The sequence below is a fragment of the Cibotium barometz genome, chromosome 25, assembly GCF_041138505.1.
Source record: "Cibotium barometz isolate CiBa-2024 chromosome 25, ASM4113850v1, whole genome shotgun sequence".
Lineage (NCBI taxonomy): Eukaryota > Viridiplantae > Streptophyta > Polypodiopsida > Cyatheales > Cibotiaceae > Cibotium > Cibotium barometz.
In genome coordinates this window covers 2,265,082-2,284,252 of record NC_141070.1, presented here as the reverse complement: position 1 = coordinate 2,284,252, position 19,171 = coordinate 2,265,082, and positions in this window count along the sequence as shown.

The following is a 19,171-nucleotide window of genomic DNA, read 5'->3' as shown; positions in this document are numbered from 1 at the left end:
GCACACCCCCCCTTTCCTGCAACAAAATTCAAAAATTACAAGGTATTTTGCTTCAATTTTTCTTGGGATTTGCAATTGAGCATGTACAATCATCAATTGAGCAGGTACAAGTGCCGAATCGCTCAATTTTGAGCGAAATTGGCAAAATTAGGTGACATTGGTCACAATCAGGATCAATTTGCAGGAAATTGATGTCGAAATTTGGGGCTTTTGATGTAATTGTGCAATTAAGCACTCATACATGCTGTATGATGTGAAAAATCGCACATTTGGGTAAAATTGCAGCAAATTGCAGCAAATTGCAGTGCAAATCAAGGGGCTTTTGTGCCGATTTGGTTGATTTGCATGCAGGCAATCGCATTTGATGCTGTGAATAATGTGCTGATGCCTTACAAGCACTCAATGTGCCTGTAAATCAAGGGGCTTTCATGTATTTGATGTATATGTGGCCAAGGGGAAGCATCGTGAACACTCTGGATGCCTTCATGTGCGTCAATGTACCATGCATGATCAGAAATTGATCTCAAATCAAGGGGCTTTTCAAGTTTGTATGCTTGTTGAGCTTGGCAAAGCAGCAGGCAAGACATTTATGCCTTGAATCCTCAGAAATCAGCTTGCAGTCAAGGGGCTTTTGCCCAATTTTTGTTCGGGACTGTTGTATGCAGTGTACAGGACTGTAAAAGTCTGATTTTCACTCATTTGGACAGCCAGGAGAGCATTTATTGCTACTGTACCTGCTGGTACAGATTTGGCACAGCTTTGTGCATGTTTTGGCATGGCTGTACACTGTTTTGAGTGACCAAAAGGTTCAATTTTAGCTGCTGAAATTGCCGGTACAGGTTTGGTACATCATTGGTGAGCACTTGGTACTGCTGTACAGTACTTTGGAAGGGCAAAAGAGCACATTTAAGGTGTTGTCCAAAATCTGCAGCAACCAGATTTTGGTGTTTTCATCACATAAAGTGGGAGAAAAGTTGCATTCTTGCTTCCGCAGTGGGAGATAAAGCTTGGGAGAACATTTGTGAGCACTTTGTGTGCTTTGGGTGCAGTGTTTGCACATCTTGGGTGCAGTGTTTGCACTCCCAAATACGCTTCCAATCTTTTGCACGAAGTGTTTGTGGAGGAATGTTACTCTTACTAGCAACATATTTAGGATGATCTGACGGGAGAAATCGATGATGATTATCGAATATGGTCTTACACAAACCGTCAGCATACTCATGTACTAACGAAGGGTCACAAACAGGACATGCATGTTTACCTGATGTTTTCAAACCTGTTAAAATATAAATAAAAGTTAGAATAATAAAGTCAATATTTATAATTAATATAGCCAATAGTATTAGAGTAGGGAGGTAATTAGAATTATTACTAGAACAATCGCTGCATCCTGGAAAGTCATGCATTGTCCACATCAACACTGCTTTTAAGTTGAAGTGTCGAGAGGAGGGAGGCCTACTAATGTCCACCACCACAACACCTCTCCATAGTTCCTCCAACTCATCAATCAACGGTTCGAGATAAACATCCATATGCTTGACTTTATGTTTCCCTGGAATTAGAAAGGGCTTCACATCAAGAAGCTTGAAGGCTCGCATAATTATGATATTTGGCAAACCCAGTGCTACAATGTGTTGCTCCAGAAAAAACAGCACAAGCCTATCAAAGAAAGGGGTGTAATGCCCACTTCTCTTACTGCTGAAGAGTGGGAAGATATGGATGAGCTGGCAAGATCTACTATCATGTTGTCTGTGTCAGACTCTTTACTTTTCAGCATTCGTGAAGAGAAGACAGCTTGGGGAATGTGGCAGAGATTGCAGGACTTGTATGCCCAACAAAGTGCCTCAAGCAAAGTGTATTGGTTGAAGAAACTCATAGGCCTTCAGATGAAGGAAGGGGCTTCTATGACAGCCCATCTAAATGAGTTTAATGGTATTGTCAGCCAGGTCATTAATCAAAAGTTGGCAATGGACGATGAGTTCAAAGCCACTTTTTTGTTATGCACTTTGCCAGAGAGTTGGGACACATTCAGGACAGCCACTAGCAATTCGCATGCTATGCTGTCATATGCAGATGTTGAGGGTGCTCTTCTTCAAGAAGAGATGAATAGGAAAAACAACTCTGTTGGAAAGTCCAATGCAATGAATGCACGTGGGAGATCCCAGCAAAGGGGAAAAAGCCAAGAAAGGAGAAGGAGCAAGTCTCGCTCTAAAAAGGATTTGGAATGCCATTATTGTGGCAAGAAGGGACACATTAAAAAGCAATGCTACAAATGGAAAAATGATCAAAAAGAAAAGGGAAAAGGCAAAGACAAAGAGAAAGATGAAGCCAAAGATGTAAAGCCAAAGGGCAAAAGTGGAGTCAAGATTGAAGAAATCAATGTGTCACATGCAGGTGGCAGTGAGGATGAGGTCCTATTTACTTCTTCACTTGATGCCCATTCACTTCTTACAGGTGGTCATGGTATGCACTCATGGATCATTGATTCAGGTGCCTCCTTTCATGTCACAGGTTGCAGAGACTTGTTTGTCAGGTACACTGCTGGCAATGAAGGAGTGGTTTATTTGGGTGATAACCATGCATGCAAAATTCTTGGCAGAGGTTTTGTGAGGCTTGTATTTTCAGATGGCTCACAGCTTATGCTCCATGATGTCAGGCATGTGCCTGAGATCAAGAAGAATCTGCTTTCTATTGGACAGCTTGATGATGCTGATTATGTTACCACATTTGGTAGTGGAAAGTGGAAAATTAGTAAGGGCTCACTGGTTGTTGCCAGAGGCTCTAAGGTGGACACTCTTTACTTTATGCATGCAGGTGTTTGTCACCATGCTAATGTAAATGCAACCGAGCTGCCGGAAATTTCTATGTGGCATAGCCGGTTGGGACACATGAGTGTCAAAGGAATGGAGCAATTGTCTCGTTTGGGTTACTTGCCTTCTCTAAAGTTTTCAAGTTTTCAATTTTGTGAGCATTGTATATATGGTAGGCAACTACAGTGCCCCCACAAGAAAGCTCTTGGACAGAAAGATGCTCAGTTAGAGCTTGTGCATACAGATGTATGTGAGATGCCTCAGCTTTCTTTGGGAGGGGCAAAATATTTTGTGTCTTTTATTGATGATGCCACACGCAAGGTGTGGGTCTATCCTCTTCGTTTGAAGAGCGATACATTCTCAGTGTTTGAGAAGTTTGTTGCTCTTGTTGAGAATCAAACTGGCAAAACACTGAAGGCTTTGCGTTCTGACAATGGTGGAGAGTATACGTCCAAACAGTTTCAGGACTTTTGTGATGCTAAAGGCATCAAGAGGGAGCTCTCTACTCCTTATGATCCTCCACAAAATGGGACAGCAGAGAGGATGAACAGGACCATTCAGGAGAAGGTCCGTTCTATGTTGTCACATGCTGCGTTACCTCATGGTTTTTGGGCTGAAGCTGTTAGGACAGCCGTTCACCTTATAAACAGGTCACCTAACACGAGGCTTGGTGGGAAAGTGCCAGAAGAAGTATGGACAGGGAAGCCTCCGTCATACAAGCACTTGAGAGTGTTTGGTTGCGTTGCGTACGTGCACATACGCAGGGAAATGCGCACCAAACTTGATCCTAAGTCTCACAAATGCATATTCCTAGGATATGGTGACAGAGGTGAAATGGGGTATAGACTTTGGGATCCCATCTCGATCCCATGAATAGAAAGATCATACGCAGCAATGATGTCATTTTTGATGAAACATGCATGTATAAGGAGCCTGCAAGGCAACAGGAGCCTGGCAGAGTCATCTTTGATGATGATGGACATCATGGACAACAACAAAGGGCTGTAAATCAGCCATTACAGCAGGAAAACCAGCCCTTAAATGGTGCTGAAAATGGTCCAAATGGACAGCCAGAGATGGCAGAAGATATCCCAATGGATATACCACAGTTAGAGGAGATACCGGGCATGATTTTTCAGCCTTATGGCATGGAACAGGAGCCACCAATGGGTGATATGCAGGCTGGACAGCAACCTGCAAATGATGGTCATTGGGTACGGAGTTCCACTAGACCCTCCAGAGCCCCTGACAGGTTTGTTCCAGGGGTTGACTACTTGATGCTCACTGACTGTGGGGAGCCCTCATGTTACAAGGAGGCTTTATAGAGGGCAGACAAGGCTCTATGGGAGCGTGCCATGAAGTCAGAGATGGAATCTCTGCATAATAATGGAACTTGGAAGTTGGTGCATTTGCCTGCAGGCAAGAAGGTTTTGCCATGCAAGTGGGTTTACAGGCTCAATGCAAAGCCAAGATACAAAGCCAGGTTAGTGGCTAAAGGCTTCAAGCAGGAATATGGTGTGGACTTTGATGAGATCTTCTCTCCAGTGGTCAAAATGACCACACTTAGAGCTGTGTTGGCTTTGGTTGCGCATGATGATGTGGACTTGATTCAGATGGATGTGAAGACTGCTTTTCTTCACGGTGATCTCCATGAGGAGATATATATGCAGCAGCCAGAGGGTTATGCAGTGAGTGGAAAGGAGAAGCTTGTATGCAAGCTGAAAAAGAGTCTTTATGGGCTCAAACAGGCACCAAGAGAATGGTATCATAAATTTGATACATTCATGAAATCTCAGAAATTCAGGAGAAGTGACATAGATCACTGCTTGTACACCAAGAAAGCTTTGGATGGCAGTCTATTGATCCTCATCTTGTATGTTGATGATATGTTGATTGCCGGGAAATCTCGTAAAGAGATGGATGCCTTGAAGCAGAGGCTGCATCAAACCTTTGATATGAAGGATTTGGGTGATGCAAATCACATCTTGGGTATGCGGATACTTCGGGACAGAAATCAGCATGTGTTGTATTTGTCTCAGAAGGAATACATTGGCAAAGTCTTGCAGAGGTTCAATATGGAGGGGGGGAAGAAGACTAGTACTCCTTTGCCTCCATATGTGAAACTCAGTGCTATGGACAGCCCACAGTCAGATAGAGACAGGGCTGATATGGCCAAGATTCCGTATGCTTCAGCTTGTGGCAGTCTCATGTATGCCATGGTTGCTACTAGGCCGGACATTGCATTTGCAGTGGGAGTGGTTTCTAGATACATGGCCAACCCTGGCAAGAAGCATTGGGAAGCAGTGAAAGGTGTCATGAGATACCTGAAGGGCACACAGGATTTGTGCATTTGCTTTGGCAAACAGGATGCATTAGTGCATGGTTACACGGATTCGGATTATGCCGGTCATCCAGATAACCGGAAGTCTACTACCGGTTATGTATTTACATTCACAGGAGGTGCTGTGTCATGGATATCCAGGATGCAGAAGTGCACAGCCTTATCTACTACAGAGGCCGAGTATATTGCAGCCACAGAGGCTTGCAAGGAGGCATTATGGCTATCTCGGTTAGTGGTTGATTTGGGCTATACAGGGGATATTCCATTGTTGCATTGTGACAGTCAGAGTGCCATCCAGTTGGCAAAGAACCCGCTCTTTCATGCAAAGACGAAGCATGTGGATGTGAAGTATCACTTCATCAGAGAGGTGATAGAGAACAAGCAAATTCAGCTTGTTAAGATTCATACGGATGACAACCCGGCTGATCTGTTGACAAAGAGTTTGCCTCCGGAGCGGTTTGCTCATTGCAGACACTTGATGGGCGGATGAGGCCATTTTCAGCCTTGATATGGCCTTGTATATTATCATGTACATGCTGATTTTTTTTCTTTTCGTTCATTTAAGGGCACTTTGCCTTTAAGTGGGAGGTTGTTGGGGTAAAGGCATTATGCCCACCCTTATAGTGTGTACAAGCCCATAAGTTATAGTACATAGTACACTTAGTACTTTTAATGTACTAAGTGCACTATGTGTACTAGTGCAATATACATGTGTGATAGGGGAGTCACACACTCATGCCTCATGAGTTGACTTATCCCCACAACTCTCTCTCTCTCTCTCTCTCCCTTGCTTCTCTGTGTATGTCTCCCACATGACCTAACCCTAAACTCTGTTTCTCCCATCAATAAGGAGGCTCGACATTGTCCCACTTGTGGTGAAGCAAGGTATAGAACAGATGTGAAGAGTTTTGATGTACCTCGTAAAGTCTTGCGACACTTTCCTATAATTCCTCGCATCAAACACATGTTCAAGTGCAAATCCATAGCAGAGCTCATGTCATGGCATTCCTCACATCGATCGGATGATGGCATGTGGAGAATTCCCGCAAACACTCCTGCTTGGAAGCATATTGAAGATGAGTGGCCCAGCTTTAAAACAGAGCCCAGAAACTTGAGACTTGGCCTAGGTATGGATGGAGTGAATCCATTTGGTTTCAAAAGCACCGCATACAGCGTGTGGCCAGTTGTGTTGGTGAATTACAACCTTCCACCATCAATGGCGATCAAGAAGGAACATCTTATGTTATCCCTTCTAATTCTAGGGAAACATAAAGTCAAGCATATGGATGTTTATCTCGAACCGTTGATTGATAAGTTGGAGGAACTATGGAGAGGTGTTGCGGCGGTGTGGACATTAGTAGGCCTCCCTCCTCTCGACACTTTGACTTAAAAGCAGTGTTGATGTGGACAATGCATGACTTTCCAGGATACAGCGATTGTTCTGGTAAGAATTCTAATTACCTCCCTACTCTAATACTATTGGCTATATTAATTATAAATATTGACTTTATTATTCTAACTTCTATTTATATTTTAACAGGTTTGAAAACATCGAGTAAACATGCATGTCCTATTTGTGGCCCTTCATTAGTACATGAGTATGCTGACGGTTTGTGTAAGACCATATTCGATAATCATCATCGATTTCTCCCCTCAGATCATCCTAAATATGTTGCTAGTAAGAGTAACATTCCTCCACAAACACTTCGTGCAAAAGATTGGAAGCGTATTTGGGAGTCTACAAATATTCTTCCTCCAGATAGCATGAACAGGTATAGTAATGTTTTTCAATCTTGTTTTGTGTAGTCTCTAATTGGATTAAAGGTCACATAGAGCAATCCCTTGTGTAGGCACTCCATTTTTTTTCGGCTACCATATTGGACCCATCTTAAGATCAACCATCTTCTTGATCCCATGCACATCTTCAAGAATGTGGGATCTGGTATTTGGGAACATGTTATTGGTAAACGAGACAATGTTAGCATACGGGAGGACTTGCGGGTCGCAGGACGTATGCGTCAAGCTTGGCCACCACGAGAGGAGGGTGGGCACGTTCGTCTTCCGCCTGCACCATGGATTATATCAAAGAAAGAGGAGAAGCAGGTAAAGCAGGCCATCACCACTTTGCGTACTCCCACTGGATGCATGAGATCATTGAAGGGAGCCTTTACAACCACTAAGAAAAGAGGCGTTGAGCAACTATATGGGTTGAAGTCCCACGATTGGCACAAGATGCTCCAAGTAAGTGTTTTCCAAGTCTTGTACGTTGAAATTAAATTTTGTAATGCCCTAAACCATACATACATGTGCTCTTATGTGCGCAGTTCATACTACCTACTAGCATCGACCATTGTGCAAATAAGATTTTGAAAAAATGTATTTATAAGATGGGCGAGCTTGTGAGGTATGTAAAACCCATGTCAGATCACCCTTCATTATACCTTGCAAAATGAACGTGCATGAGGTATAACGTACTATTTATTTATTTTTCAGATATGTTGGTTCCAAAGCAATTGATCCAGCCACGTTGGATGATGCGCGTGTTATGGCAGTGGAGGTGGTTTGTTTGGTAGAGGAGACTTTTCCGCGAACCATTCTCACAAGTCAACTACATCTCATTGTGCATTTAGTGGACGAAATTTCTTTATGTGGCACTGTGCATGCACGTTGGATGTTCTTCCTAGAGCGCTTCATGAAGACCTTAAAAGACTTTGTGAGGCAAAGTGCAAGGCTTGAAGGAAGCATGGCCGAGGGTTGGTTGATACGAGAGTCCCTTGTATATATTTCAGAATTTCTTGGTCAGGTGGACAGCTCTTTGCCACCACTATGGAGAAACGAAGAGGACTTAAGGATGACCTCTATTGTGCCTCAAGGAAAAGGACAGAGTAAAGTAATTGACAGAACATTGATTGATGATCTCAATTTCACTTGCATCCTTAATAGTGATGTGATGAGCAAATGGGTTATAAGATATGAGGATGCAGAGACAAAAAGGCAAGCAGAAAGAGCTCTCTTTCGGAGGCAACATGGCTCTCGTAAGGCGTACCCTAAGCATCTAGCAACACTTCCGAATGATATCCATGTTGATTGGTTGCATGAGGAAATGGAGAGAGCAGAGAGCGACGAGGGGTTGCACATCACGGCAGAAGAATGGGAGTATGCACGAGGATGCATGTTAAAGGTACATAGAACTAATGTTTTGCATTAGTTGTAAGTGATTTGCTTTTAATATTTATTCACATTGCTTACACAAATATTGCTTCTATTTTGGTCCAGCGCACTATGTTCAATGCTATATGGTGTGAAGGCAAGCATTTTCGAACACAAAGAATTGATGAAAAGAGGAATACACAAGATTGCGGTGTCATTAGTAGCTTTGAGGGAGCTAATGGAAAAATGGATGATTATTGTGGCACAATCCAAGACATATTTAGGCTTGACTTTCGTCGCTTCTTTGTGTATGTTTTGGATGTCAAATGGCAAATGAACGTGGTGGAAAAAGGGCCTAATGCAACGATAAAACGCCATGCAAGTGGCTATGTAACTATTGACTCTACAAAGTTTTGGCAAACAAAGAAAGATAGGCTCGTATTGCCACAACAATGTGAGCAGGTATGTATTTTTTTACTAATGTGTTTCATGTACATATATATCTAAGCTCGCGTACCCCTTGACTTTTGATATGTTAATTAATTACTGCAATATGTGTATTTGAGTAGGTTATCTATCTGCCAATGGTGCATGACATTAAATGGTGGTACGTCATCCCTATTGCACCATGTTCCAAAGTGATGTATAATACATTCACTGATATGGAGCATATGGAGGATGTAACAAGCCGCAATGAAGATGATGTCAAACATGCCAATGAAGATGTTGTGATCGATGATCAAGAAATAAGAGATGATCATGATAATGAGGATGAGCGTGCCATTTCTCATGATCATGAGAATGACCCTATCATTGAGGATGATGGTGATGTTGATGAGAATGATCAGGACATCGATACCATTATCAATGGACAGAATATCGATAGTGGAATAAATTTAATCGTAGCCTTACAAATTGATCAAATGGATATTGATGTTGATCGTTTGGCAAGGATGGATCTTATTGAAGATGAGATCGAACCCTAACCAATCCATCACTGTATCGTTCTAAATTGATGGCATTTCTATTGTATGTGTTGTCTTTTAATTATCATCTCATGATTTATTTTTGAATATATTTCATTGTTGTAATTGCATGTAGTGGGATTGTGTAATGATATATACTATAATGTACTATGAGATGGTTTAAAGAAAATAGTTTTTAATTTTGTAAAGGAATTTAGTTTTTTTTAATAAAGCGTGTATTGATGCGTGTATTGATGCGTGTATTAATGCGTGTATAATTGCGTGTATATACACGCGCTTATACACACGCTAGTAGATGCCAATATACACGCAAATTTAAATACCAATATACACGTGCCCGATACTATTCAAATACATGCGTGACCATACACGCGCCCGTAATTTATCGCATGTATGAAACGCGTGTATGGCAGCATTGTCTTGTAGTGCTTGCCTCTACATGTGCTCTATGGCACCACTTCTCAACAATTGTTATAACTCGAAGACAGTGTTAGAGAGAGCTAAAGAGAGAGTAAGCCAGTCAACATAGTTATAACTTACAATGTTGATTAGTCTTACCCACCAAAGCACTTATCTCATCACTAAACAACACGGGGTCTATAAGATTTCCTCCAGGAGGAATCTATGACTACAAATAGGCATCGTGATTGTAGAAATTTTGGACCGTTGATTTGTCGTCGAAAGTGAACTAGGGGAAGCAGTTTTGCGAGCGAACTAGGGGGAATTAGGGAAAGCAACTGGGATGGATGGGGAGGGGTTTGGGACTTAGAAATTTTTTTAGAAAGTGCAAAAGAGGATTTGAACTCACTACTTGCATTTTGGAAGTGAAACATCTAACCACTATGCTATACTTTCTAGCAAGTAGTTAGGAGCGCAAAATATTTTTTGATTCTGGTAAAAAACTAATCTTCCAATCCCCTTGTTCACCCCTAGTTCACCGTCATGAGTTTATTCCTCTAGTTCCGAGGGGGGGAGGGGAAACGATCCATTCTTTTTAGCTTCTATTGTATAAAGAGGCATTAATGGAAAAGAAAATGCTTGCCAAAAATGCATGATTCCACCTTTTTATCAATATAGAGCCAATAGTACTTACTCTCTCTCTCTCTAGTTTTCTCTTTCTAACCCACCCCCCCTCTCTCTCTCTCTCTCTAACTTTGTCAATCTCTATTACTCTCTCCGACTCTCTTTATTTCTCTCAAACTAGCCAACTCTCTCTCATACATTCACTCTCTCTCTCTCTCTTAGTTTCCTCTTTCTAACTCCCTCTTCTTACCTTTCTCTATCTCACTCTGTAGCTCCCTCTATTTCTCTCTCTCTCTCTCTCTCTCTCTCTCTCTATATATATATATATATATATATATATATATATATATATATCTTATACTCTCTAACTCCCTCTATTTCTCTCTCTCTCTCTCTCTCTCTCTCTCGCTCTCTCTCTCTCTCTCTCTCTCTTTAACTCTGTCTAACTCTATCGATCCGACGAACTCTCTCTAGATCTCTTTAACACACTCTCTCTCTAGATCTCTCTAATAGTCTCTCTCTAACCCTTTTTAATATTTCTCTCTATCTCTTTGTCTCTCTTTCTCTTTTTATATGTGTCTCTCTAACTCTCTCAACTCTCTTACTGTTTCTAACTCTCTCTATTTCTCTTGAACTGTCTCTCTCTCTCTCTCTCTCTCTCTCTCTCTCTCTCTCTCTCTCTCTCCAACTTTTCAAACTCTACTTCTCTCTCTCTAACACCCATGTCTCTCTAAATCTCTCTAACTCTCTCTTTCTAATTTACTCTGTAACTCTCTCTTTACCTCACTCTCTCTCTCTCTCTCTCTCTCTCTCTCTCTTTCTCTCTCTCACACACACACACACACACACATCAATATAGAGCCAATGTCACTTATAGTTAGAGTGTGCAATGTGTATACTTTAAAAAGGGGGGCCCAGGGGGAGCTTTAAGATAGCATCCCTAACACTCATGTCTCCCTAAATCTCTCTAACTCATGTCTCTCTAAATCTCTCTAACACACATGTCTCTCTAAATCTTTATAACTCTCTCTTTCTAATTTACTCTCTAACTCTCTCTTTACCTCACTCTCTCTGTACCTATCTCTCTCTCTCTCTCTCTCTCTCTCTCACACACACACACATACACACACATCAATATAGAGCCAATGTCACTTATAGTTAGGGTGTGCAATGTGTATACTTTAGAAAGGGGGTCCCGGGGGAGCTCTAAGACAGACCGTCCCGTACCTCTGTGTTTTCAACTCCCTTTAACTCAGGGGGCGCAATTTGCATACTTTAGAAAGAAGGGGGATGTTAAAGACACATCGTCCGGTACCTCTTTTTTTTATATAAAGAAATGGAAGCGCTTTGGAAAAGAAATGGTCCCCTAAACATTGTGTAGTTTACCAAATGTCGCGATTAATATAATGTGAATGATTGCTAAAAATACAAGTAGTGGCAGGATGCCGTTTGCAAATGAGCAATAACTTGCAGCGTGACTTAAGTGTTCCATCAAGTATACAAACATTAGTTTGCAAATGTATTCATAGAGGCTACTGAATTTTGTCTCTCTATTGCTACTTTCACGACGTGACATAAGGTCTAGCACGCCGCGTGTAGTGTGATCAGGTTCAATTAAGAAAGACATTGTCTATATTCTGGAGCTGAAGAGATTCTGATGTTGTGAAAAAGCATCAAGGTAATTAGCCTTGGGTGCTTGCAAAGGAAGCTGTGCTGAGAGGCACTTGCAATGTTGGTGAGGTTAATTAGGAGGATGGTAGGTTGGGCAAAAAGTAAGCAAAGTCGTAGGTCCTCGTAGGTGAGAATGAGCATTCTAGGATTAAAAACGCTAGCTGCTGCTGCTAGGCAGCGCGATGGGCAATTTGTGATAAAGAAAGCGTGAGTGAGCTGCAATATTTACCTGACTGCTTTTCGTCCGTATTTGCGCCATCTATAACCATCAGGTACATCGTCCGACTCGCTCTCTACAACGATTGCAACCCTGGGTTGTCGACGATCAGGGTGCTTTGGAACTTTTCTTGGTTGTGGTTTTATGCTATTATGCATTGACATCGGTATAAACAAGAATATGTCGGCGCATAAGAGCTTAGTTATCCACGGATCAATGTGTGTGCGACGAATTAGTCCATGCTTACGTGAAAACTAATTGTAATTAAAAAAACAATTATTAATCGCAATTTCAAGAATGCAAGTCCGCTATGCTCCTGCTGCTATGCAAATTATTGTGGGTATTGGTACTATTACCCTTCATCAATTGTAGCTAGAAACAATTATTAATCGCAATTTCAAGAATGCAAGTCCGCTATGCTCGTGCTGCTATGCAAATTATTGTGGGTATTGGTACTATTACCCTTCATCAATTCTAGCTAGAAACAAACCAAAAAAAGAAGAAGCAAAGATTGAAATTAGTAATTCCTTTGGGGCCGGTATTGCAGCAGGTATTGCCATGTCGGGCCTTGATGCCTTCATAATTTGTGAAACCACTTCTTGCAGTACCTTGGCTCCGTCTTCGACGGCTGGAACGATATTCTCCGACGAAGCATCTGCAATACTAGAAATATGGAGTGCGCAGTAGCATCTTATAAATGTACACCTTATTATTATCATAATTCGACATCTCTGATTATTGGACACCTTACTATCACAAGAAATCGACATTGAAAAACCTTGTTGTGGTTCTTCTTCTTCTTGTGCAAAAATTGAGCCCAAGCCTACTGAAGTTGAGGATGAGTATAATTTTTGCGTCCTCTTCACCGCAAGAAACTAGACTTGGTGACTGCGGTATGATCATTAGCGCTAGTTGTGCTCGAGTTTAAGCTTGAGTCCAACTCTAGTTGTGCAGGTGATAATGAGTATAATTTCTGTACACATGGCCAATAAGCATTGCCACCAATTAGTGCGTCCTCTTGACACCAAGAAACTAGTGGTGACTGCCGCTAATTAGTGCGTCCTCCTCTTGACAGCAAGAAACTAGTGGTGACTTCGGTGTTGCCGCATGATCATTATAAGCAGTAGTTGTGCTCGAGCTTACAACACCAGCTTGTTCTACTTCTTTTTTTTTTTTTAAAGTTGGGCGTTAGGAAGCGGGCTTAGTACCCATGGGACCCCCCTTATCCCACAAAGCAGGGGCAAGCTTGTTCTACTTCTTGTGCGCCATTCATGATATAATAATTAAAGCTGGAGACATGAAGCTCTGGCGGTGTTTCCATAAAAATGTCTCGCCATTCAAATGTGCCGAGATCACTGTGCAGGAGATCTTCCTCCAGAGCCATTTGCGCGCTCGATATAGTACCTTGTAATGTAGTAGTGGTGATGAAAAGAGACGAAGAATCAGGTGAATACAACTCAGAGAGGAACGATGTGAATACAATTGGAGAGGAACGACGAGCTTTAAAGTCACTGTTCCCTGAGGTCGCTCGGGCACGTGGCTCGGGAGTCTGCACTGTTACAGTATTGTCTCCTGGAGCGGCAGGCCTCCTCAACTTTAAAAAGTCCCACTCATAAGCCGAGAAGGTAATATGCCTTGAATCTCCAAATTTACCCAAAAAAAAATAGTAATAACGAGATGAAATTATGAAGAAAATGTTCATTCAAAATTGCCTTCTCCTCATGGTGAGAAGGATACTACTTCACTAAAAAATATTTCTCGAACACTAAAAATATTTCTCAAACACAGTACAGCTCTTGATCGTAGGCCTTGTTCCCGGAACCAACAGTGTCAGAGAATTAAAGGAGACCAAGACAAGAGGGCCCGCAAGTCTCACGCTGCACAGTCATCACGATTTGTAAAGTAGACACACGTGAGTTTAAACTGTACATATTACAACCAATGTTTGAAAATGACATTTTTCTCAACCACTCAGATTAAAGAGACTTTCAAAAATCTACAAACCGACCGGTTTTAATACTAAAATTCACAAAATCTTCACTGTCATTTCAAGGCCAACATAAATTTCCATTGGATTTTTCCAAATTTAGCCATGAAAAATACACCAAAGGCCAGTTTTTTCCTAAAACTAGTTTGCTAGCCATGTTGGTTTTTTCCTTACGCGAGAATGCATGTGCCCTTATTGAAACACTCTAGGATCCTTCCTTTATCTAATGCATATGAATGTGATTGAAGTAGAGGCTTCCTTCATGAGTGGAGTATCCCTTGATTAGATTCTTCTCTTTCTCTGAATTTCCCCCTTCTTCTACTAACTTTATCATCCTCTGATAATCTGGATCATGAGATGAGACTTCTTCCACCTTGACCAGAATGGGATTATTAGGCATTGAAATAGCACTCAAGAAATATTTGCGGGGCTAAGTGCATCTGCCACCACATTATCTTTCCCAGGGCGGAATTTGATGTCGAAGTCATATTCTTGTAGAATTTCAATCCATCTCCTTTGTTGCCGCATGTTGAGGTTAGGCTGGGTGAAGATCCACTTTAGACTTTTGTGGTCAGTTACAAGCTAGAATTTGCCCCCCAAGAGATAATGTCTCCATAATTTGAGGCAATGAACAACTGCTAAGAGTTCCAAATCATGGGTGGCATAGTTTGCTTCATATTGCTTCAGCTTGCGGGAAGTATAAGCGATTGGTCTTCCTTCTTGGCCTAAGACACCACCAAGTGCTAGACTACTAGCATCGGTAACCACTTCAAATTCCTTGGAGAAATCAGGAAGCTTTAAGACTGGGACAGAAGTAATAATGACTTTCAGCTGATCAAAGCTGTTTTGATGGATTGGCAGTAGCCACACTATTTTGCAATCCTTCTTAAGAAGATCCATCAAAGGTGCAGCTACCAAGGCATAATCTTTGATAAAAATCCTATACCAACCCGTGATTCCCAAAAATCCACGAACTTCACAAACTGATTTAGGGGGTGGCCATTCTAGAATATCCTTGACCTTGGCGGGGTCTACTGAGATGCCATCTTTGGAGACGATGAATCCAAGATACTCAATTTGATGAGTAAAGAAGGTACATTTGCTCTTTCTGTTGGCATACTAGAGTTTGTGTCTGCGCAGCAATTGCAGAACTCTACGCACATGCTCCTCATGCTCTTCCATTGATTTGGAGTAGATTAAGATGTCGTCAAAGAAAACAAGCACAAACTCATCCAAGTAAGGGCGGAATATATCTTGCATTAGGCGGTTGAAGGTTGCAGGAGCATTGGTTAACCCGAATGACATTACAGTAAACTCATAGTGGCCATAACGGGTATTGAAGGCTGTTTTGGGTATATCTGCTTCCTTGACTTTGATCTGATAGTATCCAGACCTCAAATCTATTTTTGAGAAGACTTTGGCCCCATGAAGCCTGTCAAGAAGTTCGTCGATGCGAGGGATAGGATACTTATTCTTGACAGTGACTTGATTTAGCCCTCGATAATCTATGCAGAGGCGGAGAGTCCCGTCCTTCTTTTTTTGGAAAAGAACAGGTGCTCCCCACGGAGAGCTACTGGGGCGTACAAATCCTTGTTCAATGAGTTGGGAAAGTTGCCCCTTAAGTTCAATGGCTTCAGGAAGGGACATTTTATTGGGAGTTTTTGAGACGGGTTGGGCTCCAGGGATCACCTCGATTTCATGGTCGACTTCTCGAGGAGGTGGTAACCCTGTAAGCTCGTCAGGGAAGATGTCAGAGAATTCTTGGAGCCAAGAGGGTTCTGTCTCCATACTAGGTTCAATGACTTTGTTGAGTTTGACTAAGAAAACTTGCTGACCCTTACGTTGTTGAGATATCGAGCTCGTCTAGTGAGGCGGTGGCCACTGACCCGCCTGGGGGATAGGCCCCACACTTACACCACTGGCATGGTTGGTGAGATCATGGGAGATATGCGGCCAGTGGGATGACAGGCTGTGTGACAGCCATTCTAGAGACTGGCATAGTTATAGCGCCAGCTCATTTAGTCGGGTTCACACTATAGAGAACCCGTGTATGTATTGGTTGAGTACCTTTTATATTGTGTGTACTCTTATCTTGTATATGGTGTGTTGAGTGTTGAGTAGAGAAGAAGAAGATTTTCAGCCTCTCACCTTGTGTGTTCTCTATTAGGGTTTTGTGAGTGTGTGTGTGTGCTTGTAAGAGCTCAAGCTCTCTTCCCCCCTGCATCTTTTCATGGTATCAGAGCCTGGTTTGTGCTAAGGGCTGCAAGCAAGAGAACCACAGGAAGCGGTACGAGGGTAAGAGCTTCAACTACTCTTCCCTATTTGTGTTGGTGACTACACCCTTATCGGGAGCTCTACGGGAGGCACCGGCAACGATCTCTGATTGAGGAGCTTTCTTCGCGGGAGTAAAGCTATAGGGCAACTATATTGTCCTATCGGACAATTGGACAAAGTTTTCTGGGCCAAAAACGCGTTTCGGGCGCGTCTGGACCTCCGTTTTTTAGAAAGCAGGCGATTTCGAGCATTGCGGGTAAGTCATCGATTCTCTGCAGAACTCTGTTTTAAGTACTGCAGGAAGACAGATTGACTGTGCAGACACTGTGGGTGCTGCAAAGAGGTCTACAGTTGCCATTGGGTGTATGTATGCACATTGAGGTCACTGGGGTTGTGACATTTGAGTGGACTGCAGTACCGCTGTGCAGAAAATACAGCAGTTGTGCAGGAAAAACCAGAGTGTAGTTTCTGGTAAAATTGTGTATTTGGCAAGATGTCTAATGATGGCATAACACAGATTGTGGCTGAGAAGCTGGATAAGAATAACTTCCATGCTTGGAGGTTCAGGTTGACTAATTTCCAGATGGGAAAAGGCTATTGGGACTACATAGAAGGTGAACATGAAGAGGCACCGGAAACACCGGACATAAATCCTACTGCTGCAGATGTGAAAGAGTTTAAAGACTGGAACCAAGGAGCCAGGAAGGTTATGTATTGGCTATCCATTAGTATACAGGACACCATGATTGGGCACATTCAGGATGCCAAGTCCCCCAAGGAGGCGTGGGACACCTTGGTAAAGCTTTATGAAACAAATACCAAGGCACGTAAGATACAGTTGAAGAATGAACTTCATACTATGGAGAAAAAGAGCATGTCTGTGAATGACTATGCGTTGAAGATAAAGGGTATTGTGGAATCCCTTGCATCTATTGGTGTGTCAGTAGATGATGATGACAAGGTGGAAGTCTGTCTACGTGGTCTCGGGCCACAATACAAGGCGTTCAAGACGTCTATTCAGACTCGGGAAAACATTCCCAACTTTACAGATTTGTGTCTATGCTGATTATCGAAGAGAAGAACTTGGGTGAAGACCAACAGTCTTCACAAAGCAAAAACAGTTCAGAGCAACAGGCCTTCTACACGAGTTCAGGAAGAGGACGAGGTAGAGGAGGCCGTGGACGCGGTCAAGGAGGTGGCCGAACAGGTAATCAGAATTATGGCCAGCAGCAACAGCAGCAACAACAACAGTCCCAGAATCAATAACAACAACAACACGCAGGTGGAAGAGGCAAATTCAGAGGCACAAAGAGGCCGTGGAAATTGGCAAAGACAATATAATGATGCACGTGAATGCTATTATTGTGGTAAGCCTGGACATGTGCAGTCAGAATGTTATAAGAAACAGGCTGACGCGCGTCTATTAGTGCGTCTACACTGAGAATTAGACACGTATTTAGATGCAAAACAGAGAATACAAAAAGTGAGATTTTGGTGTAGGCTGGTAAATGTACATCAGTGCTTTCCAAAAATTACCCACATGATTACCAAAGCACATAATTTTAACAAAAACATCAATGCTTTTTTGCAAACCCACATATACAAAAATTAAGTGAGGTGAGGAGAATGAGACAATATGTAAAATAGTTTAGCCAATATCAATGATGGGCTACGGTTCAATCTCATCCTCAATGAGATCAACCCTTGCCAAACTATCTACTTCAAAATCCAAACAAGTGTTTAGATCTACAAATCTATTCAACCCACTACTACTTGTGCTACTCATGTGCTCATCGAAATCAGCATCACCAATGGTAGGCTCGTCCTCTCATGGGTAATGGCCTCAATATCTGTATCTCCTATCTCATGATCATCCTCCTCTCTCGTATCATGGTCATCATCACCTCCATGGCCATGATCATCCTCCATACGCTCCATATTCGTAAATGTACTATACATCACTTTGGAACGTGGCATAATAGGTATGACATGCCACCATCTGTTATTATCCACCATTGGTTGATAGACAACCTAATTCAAACACAAATACAATCATGTTATTATCCACCATTGGTTGATAGACAACCTAATTCAAACACAAATACAATCATGTTATTATCCACCATTGGTTGATAGACAACCTAATTCAAACACAAATACAATCATGTTATTTTCCTTGCATCGAAGGTATCAAATGTTTAAAAGCGAGTATTTTTATATGTGTGTACAGTACCTGTTCACATTGTTGTGGTAGTACTAGTGTGTCCTTCTTACTTTGCCAAAACTTTGTGGAGTCAATAGTTACAAAGCCACTTGCATGGCGTTTGATTGTTGCATTAGGGCCTCTTTCCACCATGTCCTTAAACCACTTTACATCCAAAACATACACAAAGAAGCATCGAAAGTCAAGCTTAATAATATCTTGGATTATGCCACAATAATCATCCATGGCTCCATTGGCTCCCTCAAAGCTAGCAATGACTCCACAATCTTGTGTGTTTCTCTTATCATCAATCCGTTGTGTTCGAAAATGCTTGCCTTGACACCATATAGCATTGAACATAGTGCACTACACCAAGACAAAATCAATTAAATAGGCAGTCTAAATTATTGAAAGCTCCTAACTTATGCATAACATTCTATATACCGACCTTACTCATGCATCCCCTAGCATACTCCCATTCTTCCATTGTGATATGCATCCCCTCGTCT